The sequence below is a fragment of the Hipposideros armiger genome, unplaced genomic scaffold (genome assembly GCF_001890085.2).
Source record: "Hipposideros armiger isolate ML-2016 unplaced genomic scaffold, ASM189008v1 scaffold_539, whole genome shotgun sequence".
Taxonomy (NCBI): domain Eukaryota; kingdom Metazoa; phylum Chordata; class Mammalia; order Chiroptera; family Hipposideridae; genus Hipposideros; species Hipposideros armiger.
The window spans coordinates 305,280-323,159 of NW_017731889.1; the positions used below are offsets into that span (position 1 = coordinate 305,280).

Below are 17,880 nucleotides of genomic sequence, written 5' to 3' on the forward strand. Positions count from 1 at the left end.
CTTGTAAATATCAGAAATTACCATGCTCTTGACTTCAATCCAAGCTTTAAAATTCTATTTGATATCTTTAATTTAAAAAAGAGGGTGGTTTTTTTCTGGAATAAATTTCATCATGCCTATTTAATGCCATGGTCAATTTTATACTACAGTTCAACTGTTTCTTGTTTTTATCATTTTACTAAAATTATTTTCATTGGTATCAGTTCCTGTTCGTTTACATGTAAACCTTACACTGATGTTATAATTCAGTATTATTTTTTTCTCTCCATGACAAATTATAGCCATTAGAGCTTCTGACATTATGAGCTTTCTTTTGTGGTTAATTAAACAAAACCAATTTTTTTCCTACACAAACTTTGTAGATCAAATTTTGTTAGGAAAATTAGATTTTTCCATTAAGTCTTAAGAAATGGTAAATTTTACCATCTGTTTTTCTCAATTTTCCCTGTTTTCAATATTACTAATCAGCAGTTATTTTTCAGTTAGGTTTTACAGTTTTAACAAAACTGTGTCCGTGTTTAGCCACTGTTAATTTCATTTTGTATTGATTACTTCCATCAAATCCAGTTTTCTCTGTCAACCTGGTTACAATATCCTTGGTATTAAAATAGCCAGGCAAAAACCCACAAACAATTCTAGGCAACTATTCTCACGTTTGGTGGCTTTATAAAACAGAATTTTACAAATGTAATGGATTTTGGGAATCACCGTCATTGAATCTTCTCATTTTACAAGTGAGAAAACAAGTGTGGAAAAGTTAAGTGATTTGCTGGAAGAGAGAGAATGGATGCTTGAGCAAAGGCAGTAAGGATTAAAGGCAGATTAGTAAGGATGGAGGCTATGGGCAAATGTGAAAATATTGAGAAGATCAAGATCAGGACATGGTTAGTTGGACAGTGGGACAAAGAAAAGGGACAAGTCTAAGATAATCCTGGATTTCAAGCTTGGGTGACTGGGTGGGTATTGACGCTGTTCACTGAGACGGAATATTTGAGTAGGTTAGGTTTGAGGAAGAGAATAGTTAATGAGTTCAGTTTTAGATGTCAAGTTTGAGATTCCAACTGGACATCTAAGTGGAATTTGAGTATTTCAATAAGAAATTTTTTAAAGCTTTGGATAGAGAGATAGACTTGAGAGTTATCAGCTTACAGATGGTAGTCACACGAAAGTAGACAAGTCACCACCCTGCGAAAATATCCACCAAGGAGGCAAAGTTGTGGCCTCCACATGTAGGGTTTTTTTTTGTTTTGTTGTTGTTGTTCAAAACAAAAGTTTAACAAAATTTGAATTAGTGACCAATATTTAAAATTTGGGAGATTTTATGTAAGTGTATATTGATTTCTCTTTTAAAATGAGAGGATTTGACATCTCTGGACTAGCATTCCTAGTTGGCAAAAATAAACTAGAGCTGAGTAGGGAGACTAGGAGCTCCAGTTCTCTATCATATTCTCTATCCACTAGCTTCACTCCTCTGTGTTCACTGCCTGGGCATGTAGGCTTTTGGATTTGCAGCCTATGATGTAGCATAAGAAGATCAAGGGTGAAAAAGTTAAGGAAAAATAAAAGAAAGAAGAGCCCCTTGATGGAAACTGAGGGGAGATAGTCAGAAAGGTAAGAGAAGAGCCAAGAGGGCTTGGAAACAAAGAAGCAAAGGAATCAGGGTTGAAAGGAGAAGGAGCAAATCTTGTGAAGTACATATTAGAAATTGTTTTTGCTACCATATATTATTCAGCTATTTGCTCAAGTAGAAAATTTAGGAGGCATTTTTCATACCTTTCTTTTTCTTATCCCCTTTATCAAATTCATCAATAAGTCTATCTTATTCACCTCCAGATTATTCCTTATATTTGTCCATTTATTTCCATCATTTTTAACCTGATCATTGCAAAAGCAACTGTTGTCTCTGCATCCTTTCTTGCCTCCCAATAGTTCATTGTATACACACAGCAGCCATGCTGATCTTATAAAACCAGATCCTGTCACTCACGTGTCTTCCCTGGCTTCTCATTACACTTCAAAGAAAATCATGCACCATTCAATTACCTAGAAAGTCTCTGCAAGATCAGGACTCTCCTTGCCTAGTTGATCTCATCAATTCTGCGCTTAGCCTATTTTCTCACTTTCTCAAGGGCATCACATTCTGTCTCCTCCCATAGCCTGCAAACATGTTGATCCTTCTCTTGATTCATCTTCCTCCAGATCTTTACAGAGCTGGCTGCTTCTCTCTGCAGTTCACAGAGCCTCCTCAGAGGGCTCTTCTTTGACATCTCAAACTAAAGAGGCACCCTCCCTCCTTTAGTTTTTCAGCAACTTATTTTCCTTCCACACATTTATGATCTCTAAGAAGGATTTGCTGAGACACTCAAGTGTTTGCTTTCTCTACTAGAAAGTAATCTACACGAGGCTAGGTACAGTATCTGTTTTGTTCTCTGCTGTATGCCACATTCTGTAACAGTGCTTGCCTGGTACATAGTAGGACTTGAATAAATTGTGGTGGAATGCATGAAGATGTAAACAGTTATATACAGCAGAGGCAGAGTGAAAAACAGAATAGAAATTGCACTTCCGTGTTTCAATAACTTTTTTTCTTAAGTGCCCACAAGATTTTATCATTACTAGTTAGTTCGGTAACAGGATAACCCTACGAGCCCCCAAATCAACCAAGCTGCTCGCGTAGTCCCTGTCCGCGCATGCGCAGACCTCACCGCGGCGGCGCAGCTCAACTCTTCCTTAGGGGCTGGGCTAGGCCCACTACGATCCCGGCGCGCGTGGATGACGTCAATAGGCGCGTGCCCGGTAGCCCGTAGTAACCCGGAGTCTGCGGAAGTGGAGACCGCTGGGCACGCAGCTGAAACAGGTAACCTGTGTGCTCGTGGTTGGGTCCCTGCTTTCCTCATCTCCGGCGCCAAAATGGCGGTGGGGACAGCAGCATCCCATTCTGAAGGCGATCGGGAGCCCGCCCCTACTCCCACCTTTCTTCAGTCTTGGGGTCCCCATTCCCCCTCAGTCGTCCAGACTGACCCTGTCCTGAGGACTGGGCTGAGCGGCCACTTCCCTCCGCCTTCGCTCTCGGGGTGGTGATGGACTCTGACTCACCTCTCTCTGGCGACACAGACTCTCCTTTAAGCCTGCAGTTGCCACCTCCTTCCTCTCTTGCCTCCAGGCCCATCTCACCCTCTCCTCTCCGCCCCTAGCTCTGCAGGGCTCAACTCCAGTCTTGTTTAAGCAGACAAAACAGTTTCAGATTCTGTTCATTTCCACTTGCAGAGAAACCCATCCACCTCCCTCCTTGCCCCGCTCCACCGCCCCCGAGGATCCTTACTTGAGAGCACGAAGTTTTGAGTTTTGGTGTGCCTAAAGAGCATTCGTTCTCTGTCAGCCTGGAGTTTTGCTCAGTAATGCATGCATTTGTTGGGTAAGGGGGTAACGCAGTAATGTCAAAATCTGTTCTGATAATAAATGATTCACATGGGATCCAATCAACCGTTGAGATGGGTGGAAGAGTTATAGCGTTTCATTAAAATGCTCCTTGTTCCTGGATTTCTTTTTGGTTTTCAAGCAATAATGACAACTACCCTTGCAAAGGTAAACATAAAACAAATAAGCAACAGAACCCCAGTAGGAAGGTTGAGACCGCCAAAAAATAATAGGATTCATAGTGTTGATAAAGGAATGCAGGATAACAAAACCAACCAGAATAGATATGGGAGGAGAAGCAAGCAGGATTCTGAAATCTTTGCTCTCATTGATGGTTTGATTTTGTTGTACCTTTGTGTTGTTTCATTTTTCATTTAATTCTGAGAAGCCTACCAAATGACTTGCTAATTGCTAAGATTTGGTTCTTATATTTGGAGGACAGAGTAGAACAAGTTTAGGGAATAGTAGTAATCACTCATTGTTGACCATCTCCTATACCCCAGGGACTGTTTTCTCCTTAACTCACACAACAACCTTGTGAGTTACGGATTATTATCCTCAATTTACAGAGAAGGAAGCTGAGGTTCAGCCAAACATTCATAGTAACTAAATGATGGAGACAGGCTTTAAATTCAGGCTTGTGTATAACTTCAAAGCCTGTACTTTCTTTAAAAAAAAAACTGTTAATGATTAAATTCTAGGCTTTTTACAATAGTCACCCATAATTCTATGAGTTTGTTCACTCATCTATCCAAATTATTTGACACTTTCTAATATCTTTAGTATTAAGTTCTCATACCTGGAATTCAAACATCTGGAAAACTTAATTTGTCACACACACACACATACACACACACACACACGTATACATGTACATATGTACACGTGTGCGCACCATCCTTATCTTTAAGAATGAGATAAATGGCAAATAAGATTGCTCTGTCCAACCTTTCTATTTGGAGCACTCAGGGAATGAATAATTTTGGATAGTTGAAAATTTTACCTCTTTAGAAATGAAAATCATATTTTTGCTATTTTGGATGGAAAAAATTTAAGTGCACTAAACAATGCCTTCTTAAACACTAAGTTGACTGAACATATTTTAACCTTCCCTATGTCTCAGAGTAGTTATTATGAATGTCATTTATTGTCCTGTGTTGTAATATGATTTCCTCAGAGCTTTTATTATATTTGACCCCCAAGCTGTTCTGCATTTTGAGTTTGCCTGTGCTTTACGTTGTTCATTCCTTAATGCCACCATGAGATAGTAAAACATTGCAATTAAAAGCAGGGACTGGGGAACCACACTTCCAGAGTTCAAGTCCTAGCTCTCCCATGAACTAGCAAGACAGTGGGCTGGGGCAAGGTTGTTGACCCCTGTTGTACACTTCAGTTTCCTCATTTGTAAAATGGGAATAATAATACTTTTCTCAGAAGATTGTTGTGAGGATAAAATGAGTTAATGTATATAAAAAGCTTAGCACAAACCAGGCATATTGTTAAGAGCCATATTAAGTGTTTGCTAATATTAATCTGGTTTTGACCTTAGGTTCTTTGAAAATCGCGTTCTAGTTCTTTGAAAATTGTTATTACTTGAATAATATTTGATATATGGTAATTACCCGTTTCCTAGAGAATTAAATTATCCTAACTGGAATCCCTTATCCTAAGCCATTCTGGGAAAATGTTAATTTATTCACTGTTAAATTCACTTTTATTGTGGTTTTATAATGCAATATACCTTTTCTTTGGGATGTTTGGAGTAGAGAGTTCAAATATTTCATTTTATATGTTTCAAACTAATGGACTTTTAATTTCTGTTTGAATTTTGGGCATCTTTCAGTGTTTTAAATTATAGTTTACCAATACATGAGAACCTGCTCTACTTTTGAATAGCTGTTGTTACACATCCATTTATAGTGCCCTGCACAGGTGTACTTTTGCACTCATGTTGTCATGATTCTCTGTGGACAAATACCTCCTTATAAAAACACCTATTATACATAGGCCACACATAAAGGCATCTCCTCAGTATAGTTCTCTTTCCTTCTCCCTTCAAGGAGCTAAAAGAAATGGGCGCTATCAATAAAGTGAACTAATGTTCCTTATGAAATTCATAAGATTTGTATCCATTTCAGGTATGTATTTTAAACCAAGGCCAGCTAAGAATTGATACTGACTTCTTTGACGTCCCTAGTTAGGAACGCAAGAATAAGTGACCTGTCCTTTATTTTAATACCATTAAGGCTGGTACTCATGTTAAAACTTCCTGTTGAAAATACAGGCTATATTTTTTAAAGATCTTATTTTTGTTGTGGTAATTTATTTACTATTGTAACCATTTTTAAGTGTACAAATCATTGGCATTAAGAACATTCACAACATTTAATTATCACCATTATCCATTTCCAGAATTTTTAATCATCCCAAATAGAAACTCTGTGCCCATTAAACGATTGCTCCCCATTCCCTCACCTTCCCCCCATACCCCTTCCCTGTTCCAGCTCCTGGTGACCCCTCTTCTACTTTCTGCCTCTGAATTTGTCTATTCTAGGTACCTCATAAAGGTGGAATTATACACTATCTTTTTGTATCTGGTTTATTTCACTTGGCATGTTTTCACGGTTCATCCATGTTGTAGCACTTATCAGAATTTCATTTCTTTTTATGACTCAATAATATTCCATTGTATGTATGCATATATAGTATATATATATATATATATCTCATAGCATAGCTCATATACATTTCTCATATGCTATACTTTTGAGGCATTATCCTCTTTTATTTTTCTTTCTTTTTAAATTTATTTAAACTAAAAAAAAAGAAAAATGTTTACCTATTTTACCTCTCCTAGCCCCTACTCTCTGTCACTGGCAAATGCCAGTCTGTTCTCTGTATCTTTGAACTTGATTTTTGAAAAAAATTTAGTTTTAGATTCCACATATAAGAGAGATCATATGGTTTTGTCTTTCTCTATCTGACTAATCTCACTTAGCATAATTCTCCTGAAGTCTGTCCATGTTGTTGCAAATGGCAAGAATTCATTCTTTTTAATGGCTGAATAATATTCCATTCTGTTTATGTTGTTTATGTGCACACGTATCACAATTTCTTTATTCATCTATCGATGGACACTTAGGTTGTTTCCATATCTTGACTATTATAAATAATGCTACAGTGAATATGGCACTATTTTCCTCTTCTTTGGGTAAACCAGAAGTGGAATTGCCAGATCATATAGTAGTTGTACTTTTAATTTTATGAGGAACCTCCATAATGGCTGTACCAATTTACATTCCCACCAATAGTGCGCAAGGGAGTTCCCTTTTCTCCATATGCTCACCCACACTTATTATTTCTAGTCTTGTTGATGATAGCCTTTCCAACAGGTGTGAGGTGATACCCATTGTAGTTTGATTTGCATTTACCTGATGATTAATGATGTTGAGCATCTTTTCATGTACCTGTTGGCATCTACATGTCTTCTTTGGAAATATGTTCAGATGTTTTGCCCACTTTTTTATCAGATTGTTTGTTTATTTTGCTATTGAGTTGTACGAGTTCTTTATATATTTTGGATATTAACCCCTTATCAGGTATATAACTTACAAATATTGTCTCCCATTCAGTAGTTTGCCTTTTTATTATGTTGATGGATTTCTTTGCTGTGCAGAAGCTTTTTAATTTGATGTACTCCATTTGTTCATTTTTGTTTTTGTTGCTTTTGCTTTTGGTGTCAGTTAAAAAAAAATCACCAAGACCTGTGTCAAGGAGCTTACCACCAATGTTTTCTAGGAGTTTTATCATTTTAGGTCTTATGTTCAAGTCTTATTTCTAGTAAATTTTTGTATATGATGTAAAATAGTGGTCCAGTTTCATTCTTTTGCATGTGGCTGTCCAATTTTCGCAGCACCATTTATTGAAGAGACTGTTCTTTCCCCATTGTATATTATGGCTCCTTTGTTTAAATTAATTGACCATATATGTGTGGGTTTACTTATGGGCTATTCTATTCTATTCTATCCATCTGTGTGTTTGTTTTTATGTGAATTATGCCTCTTTATGCTTCTCATTTCATGTGGTATGAACTTAGTACTTGGTGATTTGATTTGACTGTGAGCTACTAGAAAATAGGAATGGAGATATCAACCGAAATAACACTGTTAGTGAACTATGAACAAAATACCTGGTAACAATGTTAAACTGGAACTTGAGCATACATTATAGTGTTATTTTTCTTCTCACCTAATGTTTAGTCTAAAAATAGGAAGGACAAAAATAATGATAACATTACCTAGTATTTTTATAGTATTTACAGTGTGCCAGGCATTGTTCCAAACACTTTACCTGTGAAGTAGGTAGTATCATTCTGTTTTACAGATGAAGAAACTGAGGCACAGAGAAATTAAATGAATTGTTAAAATTATGATGCTGGTAGATGGTGAAATTGGGATTTGAACCCAGGCTTTGTGGCTCCATAGTTGCTTTATCCTAAGTTTTGGCTTGACCCTTAGATCAATATCAACTTTGCAATGTACATTATTTCCCTGCTACACTCCTCCACTATCCTCTCATTTTATATGATCTTTAAAACAGAACATTACTTCTGAGTTTAGGCAATGGCAGAGCAACTGAACCCAAACTGTCAAAAGGGAAACAGGTGCCTCTCATTCGATTCGGGTGATAGCATTTTAATGGAATTCAGACTGCATTCCCACAGCTTAGTTCATATTATCTTTCTCTGAGAGCCTTGTCTTTGAAAAACAGAACTCGAAACTTTTTATGTTCTCATATTGCATATATATTATGTGGGTGTTTGACTTTAGATATTGTACAATTCCCACACTACTGTTTTGTGGGTAGAAAGAGCTTTTTGTTCATAATGTTGTTATTGACTGTCACAGTAGTTTATGGCACACTCATTTTGTTGCTAACTCATTACTCTGTGTTGCTTGATTTCTGAAGAAATTACTTTGAAATAGCATTTATATATATATAATCAATTTCATTATGATTTTCTTCTTGGCTTATATTTTGCTTACTTTTTATTTCTTTGATACTTGCAACTGAGGGTTTAGTTTTTGAAATTGATGGGAATCAGGATATGCTGATATATTTTGGCAGCAAAGGCAATAGATATATCAGCCCGTTTCTTTGACACCAGTAATATCTTGTGTATGTAGCAAGTATGGCACATATTTTGGAGGAATGAACTGTTTGAGTAATGTCTGGTAGAGATAGAACTGTAGAATGAGTGTTAGGGTTCTGAGGGTCCTTAGATATATCTCTTTTATCCTTCATTCAGCAGTTGGGCATCTGAAGCCTGAGATGATTAAATGATTTTCCCAGATTCATGTGGTATTATAATCCAATAAAAAAAGAATACCAACATTCTGTGTTCTTTTGAATCATACCTCATTGTATTTGTGTAGCATCCTTACTTGTAAAAAGGGACTCCCAAGTTTTTTACTCATATGTACTTAATTTTCATTCTTCTTGTAATAATGTATTCTGGGTGAGAGATAATGTCCTGAATTATCGATAGATAGGCTGCAGAGAGATTGACCTGATATAGTGGATCCAAGAAATACTTAAATTGATAGGATTTTATAGTTATTTATGTGTAGGTGAGAGTAAGAAATCTGGGATGATCCCCAGGATTCTAGCTTGGGTGACTGGGTAGATGGTGCTATCATTCACTAGAAAAACTTATAGAGATCAGGGCAGAGCATATGGATTTGAAGTGGACATAGCATGGATTACACAGACAAGTGAGAAATATTGAAGGCAGAGCTACAGGACACACCAACATCTAAGAAGTGGGAGAAGGAAGAGCCAAAAGAGGTAGGAAGATAAGAGGAGAGAATGGTTTTGCAAACACCGAAAGAGGAGAGACTTTTAAGAAGGGTATAGTATTTGCCTTAGTTCTCCAAAATTAAGGGCTGAGAGAATCTACTAAAGTTGATAACTAGAAAGTCACTGGCCCCCACTGTGGAGTTTCAGTGGCATTGTAGCAATGTGAGCCCTGAGTAGTCTGAAAGTGAGATGGAGTACAATGGGAATAGGAGGTGGAGACAGCTCTTTTAAGGAATGTGGCTGTGAGCAGAGGGAGAAGCGTTAGAGGGAGATGTGGAAGTAGGGAAGGGTTTTATCCATTTGTGGGTTTTGTTTTGTTTTTCTGCTAAGAAGAGATTGGAACATTCACTTTATTTCTGAGTTAAAAAGAGCTTTTAGATAAAGAGGAAGAAGTTGAGGCAGAGGATTTAGGGGGCGGGATGGTTGATGAAGTAAGGTCCCAGAGGAGGGCTAGGGAGAAGGGTAAGGATACATGTAAATAAGTTCATAGGATGGGGAAGGAATATGTGGAAGCTCTTGTCTGATGGTAGCAAGTTGTCTTAAGTGAAGCAGGTAAATTTGTTGATATTGAGTGTTGATTTGGTGGAGTGGGGATTGAGGGGAGCAGTAGAAGTTTAAAATAGTCACTGAGGGGAAAGGACAGGCAATGAGGGGGTGACTAGAGAGAGACATGAGGGGTTGCCTGCCTGCCTGTTAATGCTGAGCATCCCCCTGAGGTTGGAATCTGTGAATATGTAGTGTCAGCAATTTTCGTGGTTGTGTGATATTTGTTTGTTTACCTTTTGTTGAGCTCAGTACACCAAGTTTAGAAGTAGAAAGTTTGGATGATTGAGTTGGTTGAGGGTTAGGTTTTACAGAACGGGTGTATCAATGGATGAAAGGGCAAGAGAATTGAGGTTAAATTTTCGAAGAGTGATGGCAGAAATGAACCCTATTATGTAAGGAAGGCCACAGACAGGGATTCTTAACTTCCGAAACAGTTATAGTTCTCTGCTGTGGGGACTGTCCTTTGCAGTGTAGGATTATCCCTGGCCTCTACCTACTAGATACCAGTAGTTGGCCCCTCCAGTTGTACAATAAAAAATGTCTCCGGGGCCGGCCGAGTGGCGCGATGGTTAAGAACTGGCTTGGGACACCAGAGGGCCCCGGTTCGGATCCCACATATGAGGGCCAGTGACACTGCCCTCGACAGCTAAGACGCTGAACAACAGCTCAACCTGGAGCTGGGCTGCCATGAGTCACCGGCGACGGCGTGGGCTGCGGCCCCTGCTGCAGTGGGTTGCCATGGGCTACTGTGTGTAGCCAGCAGCCAGCATGAACGGCCCTCAAGCCGCCGTGAGTGGCCCTCCAGAAGCCGGTGACTGATCTGCCTTGCCTGGGAAGAGCGCAATGATGGTGCCAACTTGGGCCAGTGAAGCAACGTCCTCCACAACTGGACTGAAGAACAAAAGGACAGCAATTGTCTGTTCCCCTTCCCCCAATTCCCCAGCGCTGTTCCCATCCCCCCAATTCCCCAATAAAAATCTTTAAAAAAAAATGTCTCTGGATGTTGCCAAATGTCCTCTGAGGGGCAAAATCACCCCCAGCTGGAACCATGAGAGTCAGAAGGAACAGATGGATTGGAAAAAATGGAAAAGCCAAACGACTGGAGTTTTAATGAAATAAGTAAGAGTTGGGGAGTAAGCAAGAGAAAGAGTAGGGAGAATAGGAGGTCGTGTTCTGCGGTTAGACATGAACATTAAATATTTCAGAGGTGTTGCTGACCCAAGTCATGAAAATGTCAAGAATGGATCATTGGTTTGCTGAGTGGAGTGAAGGTGAAGGTTGTTGGCACTGAGTAGGTAACTTTGGGAGAGAAAGAAAATAGCCTTTAGTTACGAAGCAAGTTGAGAACATAACAGCTCAAGAGTTTCTGAAGTGAAACTAGAACTGAGACTTTCTGGATGTTTATTTCCTGACTCCGTCCACTGAGTGTTTCCCAGCCCCTTTTCTGACATTATCAGTTCCCTGAATTTGTCCCTTTCTCCTGTAGTATTTTAAAAAATCATGGAATTTATCCAGCTTGTTTTTTTTAAAGTGAGTAGTTTTTTTGTTTGTTTTTTAAATTTTATTAGGGAACAGTGTGTTTTTCCAGGACCCATCAGCTCCAAGTCAAGTAGTTGTTTCAGTCTAGCTGTGGAGGGCGCAGCTCAGTGGTCCATATGGGGATCGAACCGGCAACTTTGGTGTTATGAGCGCTGCGTTCTAACCACCTGAGTTAACCAGCTGCCCCTAAGTGCGTAGGTATTTTGTTTGTTTGTTTCTTATTCATTATTTTCTTGATCTGATATTGTGTTCCTTTACCTCTAAGTATACTGCTTTTCAAAAGACCCGGGTTCTCTGCTGTGTGACCTAAGTTGAGAGCATTTGGGCATCTCATGAAGTCTGCTCTCTTTGGCAGAAGAAATGTCTACATATCTTTAAGTCTTGTAACCTCTTAGAAGTGTTCTTCTTTTCTCTGCCCTCCACCACCATTCTGTTCTCTTTTGCTTTCTATTGTTTCATATTTGTTTTTAACATATAATTATATGTATATATAACATGGATTGAGGTGTGGGCTCTGAGCAGGACACAAACTACTGGTTAAAGTGCCTTTAAATGCTATTTCCTGTACTTGACAAATCCATACTTTTAGTGGCACTTGCTCTTTTACCTTATTTAATGAGTTTCATTATTCATTATTCATCAAACAAAACAGACACAAAGTCATAGATACAGAGAACAAATTGATGGTTGTCAGATAGGAGTGGGTTGGGGAGCTGGGTGGAAAAGGGGAAGGGATTAAGAAGTACAGATTGGTTGTTACAAAGTAATCATGAGGGTTTACAGTACAGGGAATATAGTCAGTAATATGGTAATAACTATGTATGGTGTCATATGGGTACTAGACTTATTGGGGGGATCATTTTATAAGTTATATAAACGTTTAGCCACTATGCTGTACACCTGAAACTAATATAATATTGCATGTCAACTGTAATTGAAAAATAAAAAATTTTAAAAACAAGTAATGGCTATTAACTGCCACCTCTTTTACAGAGCATTAAAAAAAAATCTTACACACAGATAAAATCTGACCTAGGATTTGTTACTATATCAAAAGTGTTGTCATTGCAAAATTGGAAGTCGGTAGGTGGCATTAAAAGCCACTACCTACTGATATTTTTACTTGATTTTCATACAAATTATATTTTGTGGAAGCTTACCTATTTGATACAGTATAAAAAGCAGCTTCTGTCAAGGAATACCCTATGGTAGCTAAATCTCCTATTGGTGATTAGCAGTCATATGTTATGACCTCATTTCCATACATAAGTATGAGGATTTCTAAGAAAAAAAGTTAATTTATTAACCAAAAAATAGTGATAACCAAATTTTCATTGGGAGCTGCTTTGTTTGGGTGTTTAGGATCTAGCATCTTAAAAGAGAAATGAGTTGCTCTTTTCAAACCATGAAAATGGACACTCATGTTAAATACGAAAGCATGTCAGAAGACACATTTGGTCGGAGAAGTTGCACTTTAAACGGCAACAGTCGTACATCCCATCAGTTGCTTTCTACAAACACACTAAACGATTTGTGTGCTCAGTCTGTACAATGCTCAGTACTTGGAAAGATCCAAGATTCTTCAGTGCTCACACTGGAGCAAATGCGTGCCCAAGGACTTCGACTGTCATGTATAACAAAGCTTTTGATTCAGAACATGGCTCAGTGTCTTTTCTAAAAGACTGTTTTAGCTTCTGGAAATGCCACAGTTACAGTTTATGCAGTGTTTAGTTATTTTCCTACAACGATTTCAGAGAGTCATGTATTTTATACTACGTGGTAAATTATTAATGTTTCGCAGTATTTGCAACATTTAACCAGTTTGTAACAAACACTTAAAAGCATCCTTCCCTGTTGGTGTAGGTCTGTATCCTTTCTCCAAGTTTATACTTCTTCCTTAAGCATACTGGTATATCAATGTATCAAAGAAAAGTAAATTGTTTAATCTTATTTTTAAAACTTTCTAATGAACATGGTCCTAAACTGTCAGTTACATGTTCAAATTTAAAAGATAATCGAGCTTTTGAAGATCTAAAGATATTTAAGCCATATCCATATCCAATGCATTTTCTGACCTTGCTCCCAAATGCTTTTTAGTTTCTAGGAATTTGTTGAGGTCTCTTTCCTTGGGAAGGATGAACTGCATACCTGAATAGTTCACCACTTAGAACCTGATATTGGGAGTATATTTTAAACCTTGGTGAGTTGAATTTGAAAGCTATTTAGAGAGAATGAGGCACCCAGTTGTTGTGTGTAAATTGGACCTATCTGAATGGAGAAATCTGTGTATTTATGCGTGAAAGGCCAGAATGTAAATACTGAGAACTGAATGCTTCCTACATTTCTAAGAATCTTTGAATTTGTACTTGACCTGATTTTGCCTCTGGATGCAATACTCCTTTTGAGTTTGTCAATACAGCTGTAGCCCTGTGACAAGGACCAAATAAATAACTCAATGTTAGGAGCCTTTCTTGACTTCCAGCTAAAGGAAGTGTAGTTCCCTAAGACAGGGGCAGAAGGATCTCTTTCCCTTCTTCCTAAGTATATAATTTCCTATAGAGACAGAAAGGCTGTCCATGCAGGACAGGAAGTGGGTGCTGTAAGGTCAGACAGAGGCCAGGAAAAGAGGGAGGGGTAGGAAGGGTGTATATCTCTGGAGTTGCCAGCAGAGACAAGCTATCACCCATACTCCAAGTTTTGCATGATGGGAACTTCTTGAAGATACTGAGCAGCAAGAGTCCTACACAGGCAGCCCTAGAGTGTGTGGTTAGAGCATTTGCCAAATGGAGCCATTTTTTAGCATCATTGAACTCCACAGTGAATCGTAAATAGTGCTGGTTGGGAGAAGACCACAGTTAAATTAAACCCATGGTTCTTAAAGACTGGTCTCTGGGCCAGCAGTGCCAGTATCACCTGGAACTTGTTAGAAATACAAATTCTTGGAGCCCAGTACTTTGTTTTTAACAAGATCTGCAGGGGATTCTAAATGCATGTCAAGTTTGAAAACCACTGGCCCAGGAAATTCAAAGTGGTTGAGAACCACTTTGCCTAATTACGGTGGCAGAGTCACAAGATTGAGGAAAAAAATGAGTGAAACCTTCGTTGCATGCTGCAACATCCTTTAATCTTTATGTGGGAATGGCATTCCTCTTATAGAGTATTCTGTGTTTCAAGCTAAAGGATAGAAAGGGCACTGGTATTTTCACTGTAGCTGTGTAACGGGTGACACCGTGCTTGTAGGTGGAGAATGCCTCAATTGATAGCTGCAGTCCACATTGGAATCTAAATTCTGCCAGGCTGTAATGGAAGAAAGCTTTCACCTTGCTCCTTTTTCATTTTAAATGTTCCTTCATGATTATTCTTTTTGTTTGTGCATTTTATAGATGCAGTGCCCTGTCAGAATCTTATTTCCATGGCTTTGTGATAGCAAGAGTTGGTTCAAGTAGCTAAGTGGTTCAGAAGCATTAAGGTACATAAGAATTACCTGGACATCTTATTTAAAATGTGGATTAATGGCCCCTATCCCAAAGAGATCCTGACTTGGTAGATCTGACATAGTGTCCAGGAATCTTCATTTTTAATAAGCATCACTCCTACCAGCCTGCTTCTCCACAATTGATTCTAGTACATGTGATCCTTTGACCACACTATGAAAAAACCTGTTAGGTCTCCGAGAAGAGTGGTGATTTATCTGACTATAATTTTGTTGCTGGAGAGCTCTGAGATATAAATGTTTTCATGAGTTTCTGAGAATATTTACAGATACGAATCTTAATTGCTAGTAACAAAGCTACCTAAATGTTTACTATTCACTGGGAAATTGTAGTGATGCTTGGGATAAAGTTCTTTGAGAGATCATGAGTAGTCTTCCTAGGTTAAAAATGCCCCCATGGGCCAGCTGAGTGGCTCAGGTGGTTAAGGGCTCGCTTAAGAATTTGAGCTTTGAGCAACAGCGGTTCGAGTCCCGGCCCAAGCTGAGCAGCCACTGAGCTGCCAACAGGTGGCAGGATGGCTCAGCTAAAAAAAAAAATGCCCCCAAAGGCCACTTTGAGAGTATAATACAAAATCAGTCAGACTAAAAACTTTGTAGTTCTATAATTAATATTTCTGAATAATCTTTAGGAAGCCTCCCTTTACACATATTAAAATTTTACACAGTAAAAACCTGTATTAACTTTTCAGTCTTGAAACCATATGCTAGGAGCCTAAAAAACATCATGAGTGTTAAGAAAATACTGTGTTAATGAGGCTGCAGTTCACTGTCACGGGCACAAGTAGCTTGATCTAAGTTGATGTATGATTTTTTTCTGCATGGAATTTTATAAAAAATTGTTGTGTCTAGCTTCCAGGAAGGTGATTAATGAACAAGAATGGGGCAGAAAGCATTTCTCTCTCTTTCTTTCTTTCTTTTCTGTTCTCTTTGGAGAAAGTCTCCAGTTACTGCCTTACTCTATGCCTTACTATTCCAGGATTCAGGTAGAACTTCCTGAAATGGGTAAGAATAAAGATGGTGGTATGTTCTTGCTTCCGCTACTTACGTTGGATAACTACAAAGAGATGTAGCTGTTTCCTCTTTGCAATGGGAAAAGAGAGTAAAAGAGAAGGTGATTAAAATTCTAGTGTCTTCCATGTTGGTTTTCTTTTATTTTTGGACAGAGGGCTAGGGGAGGGTATGTATAGTGACATCCCCTGTCAGGAATGGGGTAAGCTCCTGTTAGGAAGCTGTTTCAAACCACCCACAGTACTAATATTTCAAAATGAAATCTAACCCATATTTCCTTCAGACAGGAGGAACAGGTGTGGTAGAGTTCAGACTCTGTCTCTTCACTAGAGACACTACTTTAAAAGTGGGCCCCTCTGCAGGCTTTCAGGATTGCTGTTGGCAGGAAGGAAGTAGGGTCAAAAAGAGCCCCACCCAGAGGATCATGGGACAGTTAGCCTTCCGCAAAGTTTAGCTCTGACAGCAGAGCTTGGCAGTAGCACCTAGGCTGTACCACACTATAGACTGTACCACGTGTACCCAAGAACTTGTAGAGAAGTCCTAGCATCCATCCTTGTTCTGTCAGCTGTTTCCCTCATGGAGACCTACTGCCTGCCATTTTTCTCCAGTGCTATTCTCAAATACTTTTTCTCGGCAAAGTGCCGGTCCTGTTGCTCCCACAGAACATGTGCCTTGATAGAATGTTATAAAATACAACTACATAGAATAGAAAAAAATGTTCTGTTTCCTGAGCATTCTCATTTCCTCATCATTTTTAAAGTATGGATGTAGCTATGTTACCAGACTAAGCTGTTTTTTTTTAACCAGTGTTTTCTTGATTTGTGTGCAAGATGATTTAAAGTGGCACATGGATAATCATGTACACTTTTGAATCTTAATAGTTACATATCTATTTTAATATATGGTAGAAAAATATAAATTAGCAAATCAAACCCATGATTTTATGGCTATTGTAAAAGGTGAGTCAATGGTAAAGTAGATTGCAGAAAAATATTTAATAAATAAGCACACAGATGGTGTGATTATTGGCAAGGATACTGACGGTCGTACATGACTGAAGTTTGGGAAATATTGTTTTAAATGAATACTTAAGGCTATACTTTTTTAAATAGTCTATAAAATAATACACAAAATAAATTCTGTGCCATCTTGGAAGGATATGTGTACTTGGCATAGCATAGCTCTTTTAATTGCAAGTTCCTGGTCAGATTAATATGCATTTTTTTTGTGATTCTTTTTTAAGATTTTTATTAAAATATAGCTAACATTAGTTTCAGGCATATACCATAGTTCAACATTTATGTACCTAAAGAACTGATACCATTATAAGTCCAGCAACCATCTGACATTGTACTATGCTGTCACAATATTATTGACTATATTCCCCATGACTTGTTTTATATCTGGAAATTTGAACCTCTTATTTCCGTTTATCTTTCCCCCCCTTTAAAAATTTTCAATTACAGTTGACATTCAGTATTATTTTATATTATTTTCAGCTGTATAGCATAGAGGTTAGACATTTATATAATTCATATAGTCATTTATGTAGCCATTTATATAGTCAGATTCCCCTGACTAGTCTAGTACCCACATGACACCATACATAGTTATTACCATATTACTGACTATATTTCCTGTGCTTTACTTTACATCCCCATAACTATTTTGTAACTGACAATTTGTACTTCTTAATCCCTTCACCTTTTCACCTTGCTCCCCAACTTCCCTCCTATCACCCCAAAACATCTAGTACCCATCTGACACCACACGTAGTTATTACAGTATTGTTGACTATATTTCTTACGCTATATCCTACATCCCCATGACTACTTTGTAACAACCAATTTGTACTTCTTACCCCTCCCCTTTTTCACCCCCACTCTCAAACCCTTCCCATCTGGCAACCTTCAAAATGTTTTCTATATTTATGAGTTTTTTTCTGTTTTGTTTGTTTATTTTGTTCTTTAGATTCCACATATAAGTGAAATCACATTGCATCTATCTTTCTCTGTCTG

The 17,880-nt window shown here is 38.2% G+C and overlaps 1 protein-coding gene across 23 annotated transcripts in view; it reads left to right on the plus strand.

Moving 5' to 3' along the window:
• The first annotated feature begins 2,774 nt into the window (after nt 1-2,774).
• The window catches only part of AOPEP (aminopeptidase O (putative)), a 433,403-nt gene continuing 418,297 nt past the window's right edge, over nt 2,775-17,880 (plus strand). For 22 of the 23 annotated variants that reach the window (XR_002126899.1, XR_002126900.1, XR_002126898.1 and 19 more), the window contains exon 1: nt 2,775-2,857. The gene's annotated coding sequence lies outside the window, so the exon portion shown is untranslated. The remainder of the gene's footprint in view (nt 2,858-17,880) is intronic. The other variant, XM_019668795.1, reaches the window with a different exon arrangement.